We start from the raw sequence: 8573 nt of genomic DNA, 5'->3' as shown, positions 1-8573 counted from the left end.
ATATATATGTATGAACAAAATAAAAAATATATTTTTTATTAAATGTATTAAACTTTTGAAATACACTTATAAATGTCTACATTTACTGTGGTTTTTGAATCTGTATAAATCAACTTGTCTTCGACCTGGTATTTTTGCTATGTTTCCACACGGATGGCTTTTACTTGTCGGACCTGCGCTTCTTTGCAGATTTAATCAGTTAAAACAATTGATTAATGTTTTTTCGATGGATTTATTTTTTAAATATCCGACTAAAGAAACGACGTCGTGAATATTTTTTTTAATAAACTTTTAAATTTCACCCTTTTTATATTTATAATAAAATGGACTAGTTCTGAGTGAATCATGAATAATTAAGCAAATAATAAAATGAATAAAATTGTTGTTTCTTTTATATATTCTATATCTTATTCTATGCTATTATATTATTATAATTTTATAATACCTATCCTTTTTTATATATGTAAAATATTATTATATACTAGATACATTGCTATATTCATTTTTGTATTATTATTTTTTTTTTATTATTATTATTATTATCATTATTAGAAAGATGATTATATTGATAATAACAAACTCTTGTACAGTTGAAGTGCAATTTTAATTAAATTCGAGGTAAAATAAAAAATAAAAAAAAACCTAAACATCGGCAATTTTTGTAGTAGTAAAATGCTACGCTCTGGTGGTGATATGAGGCATGGCAACTTTTCGTCGATCGGTACTTTTGGTATTTTCGCTCTGTTTCCACACGGACGGTTTTTACTTGTCGGACCTGCGCTTCAGCGCTGATCTGAGACTTGGCGCATCAGTAAAAACAAATATTTAATGTTTATTTTTCTGTGGATTTATTATTTTTTTTATATATCCGACTAATACACACACTTCGTGAATAAATGTGTTACATTGAAGGTTTTAATTTCATTATTTATATTCCTATTAAAAATTGATTACTTTTCAGTAAATCACAAATAATTAATCAAATATAATTTCTTCAATACGTTTTATAGAATTTAACCATACTTATATAAATATTAAAAACTCAAATAATTTAACTAGTACTTTATCTAGTATATTATATTCTACATACATAAAAATAGGATATCTGTCATAAAATAGTTACTAGAATATATAAAAGAAACAACGATTTTATTCATTTTTATTTTATTTGCTTAATTATTCATGATTCACTGAGAACTCGCCCATTTTTTAATAAACAAATATAAAAAGGCGATAAAAGTTTTAATTTCGCCAACACAAATTTATTTACGACGTCCTTTCTTTAATCGGATATTTAAAAAATAAATACACAATAAACACTAAATATTTGTTTTTACTGATGCGCCAAGTCTCACATCAGCACTTAAATCTGCAACGAAGCGCAGGTCCGACAAGTAAAAACCGCCCGTGTGGAAACAGAGCAAAAATACCAAAAGTACCGCCGGGGGACAAGTTGCAATGCCTTATATCACCACCAGGCGGTAGCATTTTACTACTACAAAAATCGCCGATGTACAATTTTTTTTTTATTTAACTCATTAAAATTACCCTTAAACTGTACAAGAGTATGTTATAATCAATATAGCCATATTTCTATCTCTTAATTTTTCTGGGAACTTAATATACAATGCAACATTCAAACAGATAGATGGATAGTTTTTTTGAAAGTAATTAAAAGTATGTGATTATTTGGTTTATCATACACATCTAATCCAGTGCAAATTGCATGTATATCAGTATGCTGCTGTGTACAGATGTGTGATTTTAAGTATGTGTACCCTGGCATTTTTGCATTCTCTCTTTCTCTCACATTTATGTAAACAACTTGTTTTTCAATAACAGAATCTTTGGGAACAGTTTCCCACTGTCTAGTTCCAGTAACTTTTTTTGGAGGAATTCAAATGTGTATCTCAGGGGTTTGGGATAGCTCAGATTGACTGCATAGATCAGGACAAGCAGGATGACACATGCTGCAGGAATGCTCTTTAATCCTGCAATCACTTGTTTACCCTCCACAACGATCCCTGTCTCTAAAAGACTGGCATCTGTAGAACCCCGTTTGGTGACAATCTTCAATGTGTGTTGTTTCAAGTCAACAGGGTTCAGTTCACAATGTCTGTCCTGAAAATAATAAAAAACAAAAAACAAAGAATGGCTTAATTATAGGATATTGCTTGCAAACCTGTGTTCTTCTCCCCACTGGTCTTCTTACACACCAGTGACTGGACCTCCAAACACCTGCCTTTTCTGCAGACACTAAAGAACTTTAAGTGAAATACACGGTCGAATTTGGAGGCCAAGTTAACTCCTTGAACTGTGCCATGTTCCTCAAACCGTTCCTGAACAATATGTGCAGTGTTTTAGGTGCATGATCCTGCTGAAAGAGACCACTGCCATTAGGCAATCCTCTAATAGTCTAATATATCCCACCCTTTCACATTTTATGTTGCTAATATGAAAATAAATAAAGTTATATGCAAAGTCAGCAGCATAAGATTTCCGTTTTTTTTTATTCACAATTATACACATTTATGGATCGTGACAAAATACAGCAGGATTTTTTGTAGAGAACTTTTAACATAAAGTCCAAAAGGGTGTTGTCTATGCAAAAATGCATTTAAAAGTAGTGCCCAGACGTGGGAACGAAAATCGCTTTCTAGCCACTTTTATCTAGTTCACTTTATGGCCTACAACGATAACAAACTTATTAGATTTGATGTTTTTCACACGTGTGTTGTGTGTTTACAATTGCAGTTGTGTCAAAATCTATTGTATAGCACATGGTATTATCATTAACCCAAACCAAGACAGACATCTTTTATTATTGTTTCTTTACAAACAAACAAAAAATATTTAGCTGCTGTAAAGCAGTAATATCATTTGATTCCTTCCCACATGAAGTCCAATCAACACATCTGTTTCCAATTTAGCGAGTTAGACAAATGTAAACAATGTGTGATTCTACTCAAGAAGTTCTGAGTGCTCTACTGGGATTATAGGAACTTGTGTAATGTCTCTCAACCAATCACAATGTGCAGAGATACTGAACTGTTGTAAAAGTAACCATGTGGTAAATGTATATTTTTTATAAATGTTTTTGTTCCAAGGGTGTTTTGACTTGCATCAGTCAATATATGTTTGTCAGACGTGCCAGCATCAGTGGACCCCTGACTGAAGGACCTCCTTCGGAGTGGCTATTGGCCAGCCTCTGTCAACAGTTCCACACTTTATACACTGAACCTCCTGAGCTGCTTTCAGGAACTCAAGGTCATCTCTCCGGGATTCTCCAGACAAGCCTTCACAAAGCTGCTGGAGCATCGCAGTAAGATTGGAGGTAGAGTAACTGTAATTGTTTTACCATATTATAAAACTTCTTTCTGTAAACAGACATCACATATTCTATTATATCTTATACTTTATATCTTCCAGTCTGGAAACAGAAAGCTATCTTTAGTTCATGACTGTTTGTACAAAGTAAAACAAAGTAAAAAACTAATGAATTGTTTAAAATCTGAACAAAATGCTGCAGCTCAGCCCTAGCGCTCCGAGACCCTGTTTCCCAGACTAGTGACTCCCAAAAGCAAAAAGAACATAGGAGATGAAAATGCTAAAAAGATACACTCCGAGAGAGGAAAGAAAATAAAACATGCTGTGCAAAACTCACTTCTGATTCATCTACGTGTTCTTGCGCACTAACAAATACACTCAATTATGCACAGGAAGAAATCAATGTCTCTCGATTCAGTGTAAATTATTAAGTTATACCAGAGATTAAAGTAAAATAATTCAGTAATCAGGCTTAGTGATGATATACAGGACACACGTCTGAGCTCCAGATGTCAGATGTAAACTGATCATGGCAACATTTTCCAAACATTTCAAAATTAATTCATTCACTTTTTTGTACACATTTGGGACAGAATCGTGTCAGAGATAAAATTGGCAACATGTTGTGAATCTCCAAATACTCCATTAAGCGTTTAAACCTCACATCCTCAGCAAGAGGTAGGTGTTGCTCATCCAGCACAATGAATTCAAACACTTTCTCCATTATTAGTTTTTCTTTGTTGCTGTATGTATGTATGTATGTATGTATGTATGTATGTATGTATGTATGTGTATGTATATATATATATATATATATATATATATATATATATATATATATATATATATATATACATATATATATATATATATATATATATATATATATATATATATATATATATATATATATATATATATATATATATATATATATATATACACACACATACACACACTGGCGATCCAACTTAGAGAACAATGTATAAACAATTGAACAATTCTGAAATAATGTCTTCTTCAATGCTCAACAGTGGATGGAGTTTTTGTCCTGTCTATACCATGCTACCAGAACACCTTTTCCACAAATTAACTAAGGCATTTAAAGAAAAAAACATTATTTTGCAGAAAACACACTGATCAAAATTAGAGAACACTTTCAGATACCTCCCAGTTATTGGTGTTAATCTGGTACCTGGTGCTAATTTCCTTGATTATCTGTAAACCCCTATTTAACTGGCAGCCTAACTTTCAGTTTCACTGACTCTGCAAGATGGTGGGCCGTTCTAAAGTGACTGAAAGCCTCCGGCAGCAGGTTGTTCAGATGAAGGGATGACCCTATCAGCCATAGCAAGTTGGTCGTTCCAAATCTGTGATTTCAAGAATATTGAATCTTTACAACATCACAAACTCATTCAAGTCTGCCAAGAATCCTGGTCGTCCACGGAAGACAGATACAAGAGAGGACAGGATACTGCGGAGGATCTCAATGGGCAGTCATTTCCACACTGCAGCTGGAATTGCTCACCAGTTCAGCGCTGAACAGGGTAAGGATCTGTCCCGTCATACAGTGTCTCGATGTTTAAGAGCATTTGGACTGAAAGCCCACTCTGCAGTGACCAAACCTCTCATTAGCAGAAAGAATCAAAAGGCTAGACTGAGCTTTGTTGAGGAGCATGTTCTGTGGACAGAGGAGAACTGGTCCAAAGTTCACTTCAGTGATGAAAGCAAGTTTAATTTATTTGGGTCCGATAGGAAACATGATGTTCGGCGACAAACTGGAGAAAGACTGAACCCAAAGTGTGTAAAGAAGTCAGTGAAAAGTGGAGGAGGAAGTGTCATGGTTTAGGGCATGTTTTCTGCAGCAGGAGTTGGGCCTCTTATACAGCTACATGGCAGAGTGAATGCAAATGTTTATCAGAACTTTCTTCAACAACATATGGTTCCTTCCCTGCGTTCATCACCCAATCAGCCCGTAGTGTTCATGCAGGACAACGCTCCATGTCACACAGCAAAATGGGTACCTCTGGAAAATCCTTGGTGACAAAGTTATGGCCAAGAAACCCACTACAGTCACCGAACTGTGGAGGAGACTGGAAGAAGAGTGGACCAAAATCACACCAGAGCAGTGTGAGAGACTAGTGCTGTCCTGTGGCCGCAGATGTGCTGAAGTCATTCAGAGCAGAGGCCTGTACACTTCCTACTAATTGCTGACTGTTGTAACTTTCAGAAAATTTTGTTGTAATCTTTTTCCATGCTACAGTCATTGTTGTTCTCTAATTTTGATCAGTGTGTTTGCTACAAAATAATGGTTTTTTTTTAAATGCCTTAGTTATTGTGTGGAAAAGGTGTTCTGGTAGCATGGTATAGACAGGACAAAAACTCCTTCAACTGTTGAGAAGTGAAGATGACATTATTTTAGAATTGTTCAATTGTTTATAAAATGTTCTCTAATTTTGATCGCCAGTGTGTGTGTGTGTGTGTATGTATGTGTATATATACTGTGTGTATATATATATATATATATATATATATATATATATATATATATATATATATATATATATATATATATATATATATATATATATATATATATATATATATATATATATATATATATATATATATATATATATATATACATACAGTACAGACCAAAAGTTTGGACACACCTTCTCATTCAAAGAGTTTTCTTTATTTTCATGACTATGAAAATTGTAGAGTCACACTGAAGGCATCAAGGGCCATTTGACCAAGAAGGAGAGTGATGGGGTGCTGCGCCAGATGACCTGGCCTCCACAGTCACCGGACCTGAACCCAATCGAGATGGTTTAGGGGTGAGCTGGACCGCAGAGTGAAGGCAAAAGGGCCAACAAGTGCCAAGCATCTCTCGGGGAACTCCTTCAAGACTGTTGGAAGACCATTTCAGGTGACTACCTCTTGAAGCTCATCAAGAGAATGCCAAGAGTGTGCAAAGCAGTAATCAAAGCAAAAGGTGGCTACTTTGAAGAACCTACAATATGACATTTTTCAGTTGTTTCACACTTTTTGTTATGTATATAATTCCATATATAATTCCACATGTGTTAATTCATAGTTTTGATGCCTTCAGTGTGAATCTACAATTTTCATAGTCATGAAAATAAAGAAAACTCTTTGAATGAGAAGGTGTGTCCAAACTTTTGGTCTGTACTGTATGTGTGTGTGTGTGTGTGTGTGTGTGTGTGTGTGTGTGTGTGTGTGTGTGTGTAACGTAGTTATTCTCAGGGGCCTTTTATTTTGGCAGGTTGCCCTGTTGCGGTATGTCGGTGAAAGATGAAGAGTTCAGGGTGGAGCAGTTTGTAAAGGGAGAAAAAGTCTGACTTTCCTCTCCTCCACAACATCTCCACTACATGCTGTTATTAATCACAGCACTTTCTCTTTTAGTTATTGATCAATAAATTGAACTTGACGGAGTGCGATTAAAATAATTCCGTTTCCAACTCGTCAAAGAGTTGGTTCAAAGAGTCGATTCAAAGACTCAAGTCGGTTTTCCAAAAGTGAAAGTGTTTCTTACCCTCGACTTCATGTGGAGCAGCAGTTGGAAAAACACAAAGATCTTCAACAGCAGACAGAAGCGGTGAGATTCATGTCCAACAACAAGCAGTGCTGAAGAAAAGAGAACTGCTGGATTCTTTATGGAAATACATGGATGTGATTATGGTACAATAACAGTGCATCAAATCTATTTGTATTCCAGTGTTAAGATGGAATAAAAAATGTACAGTAGTATAACTATATAAATAACTAATATATTGCTAATTGCTTATTAATAATAACATTAGAAATACAGTAAACCCTGTTTAAAAAAGTAGTTAAGTAAATAATTGTACAATAATAAATGAGTATAATAATAAATTAAAGGCTATATAATATCTCTCAATCATCTATTATGGACCAAGATTGCAGCAGCATTGACGTATCGCAGCAACGGACCAAAGCGGACAATGAGACGTTTGTGTCTTATATGTTTATGGATTTCACTTCTAATGGACTTTAATGGACTGTGTGTGGAAAATATGGAAATACAGAAGACTTTAATAACTTTTTATGCATAAAGATGAAAAATAGAACAGTGTTTATTGGTGTTGTGTTTATTGCACACCTCCTGTCAGTCTGCGTTCAGATGAGGAATAAAGATGATAGAAAAATTTGAGAATCAGTAAGACATCATGAGGATCAGCTGGTTTTAGAAAGATTTTCCCCCAGTTTTAACTGCATGTTGTTTTTGTGTTTTCTAGGAATGTGATTGATTCCAGCAGAAGAGATCGGCGTCTTCAGGACTCTGCGTGTACACGAGCATTGAAAAATGGAGATCCCTGATCAGGGGACAGATCATGTGACCTCACCCTCAAAAGACTGGTAACCTGCCATGTTCTAGTGTTTTACTAATGAACTGTTCATATCTGCAAATCTGGAGACATTTCTGAGAGCTTCATTTCATATATAAACATCACCCTAAATACATTTATTACACAATTAAATACACGTCATTGTGCACAATTTATGAAACTCTCAAAACCAAGAACCATAAACTCATTGTCTAATTAAAGCTATAAGACACAAACAACATGGATAATCCTTATAATATGTGTTATAAATGAGTGTTTAAGCAGCACTGGAGATTCTCATTACTGACCTCAGTTCAGCTCCTTTTCAGCACAATCACAGAAAACCTTTAGAACATCACCTCAATTACAGGAACCAAATCAATAAGTGCTGTTTAACTCCAATCCAGCAGGAGCAGTTACAGTGGGCTGGAACTGTTTTCTACATCAACTACATACTATCAATTATAATCTTATCCAAACTAAATCTGTGTTTTTATCACCAGTTTTAAAACCATGCTCCACTTCCTGCTCTACACCACCACTGCATAGGGACTTTTTCAATGCACTGGATTTTTTCAACAACAAAACACCTTTATTTTGTTGCATTCAGGTTATATTTTTTCTCTTCAGAATAAATGTGGAGAAAGACACACACACACACGTCTGTGGACATTCAGCTGTCTCTGTTCCAAATCTCTTGTATCTCCTCTTTTTATCCTTTAAGGCACAAACTGCACACTGCAGTACAGCACTCATTAATGACACTAAACACAGGTGTATGTGATCCTCACCACTCAATTCCTCTTCCTCCACCCTCCAGTCACACACCAGTGCTCAAACACTTCCCACCTTCACAAGTGTGCACTAAAATCT

General features: G+C 34.9%; 1 long non-coding RNA gene across 1 annotated transcript in view; it reads left to right on the top strand.

The window, feature by feature from the left end:
* LOC124376858 overlaps positions 1 to 7673 on the top strand; it is a 21957-nt gene extending 14284 nt beyond the window's left edge. The window contains exon 2 of the long non-coding RNA XR_006923918.1: positions 7611 to 7673. This is a non-coding gene — a long non-coding RNA (uncharacterized LOC124376858). The remainder of the gene's footprint in view (positions 1 to 7610) is intronic.
* The last annotated feature ends 900 nt before the right edge of the window (positions 7674 to 8573 follow it).

This window comes from Silurus meridionalis, chromosome 23 (assembly GCF_014805685.1).
Source record: "Silurus meridionalis isolate SWU-2019-XX chromosome 23, ASM1480568v1, whole genome shotgun sequence".
In the NCBI taxonomy this organism is placed as follows: Eukaryota; Metazoa; Chordata; class Actinopteri; order Siluriformes; family Siluridae; genus Silurus; species Silurus meridionalis.
This window is presented reverse-complemented; position numbering and strand designations above follow the sequence as displayed.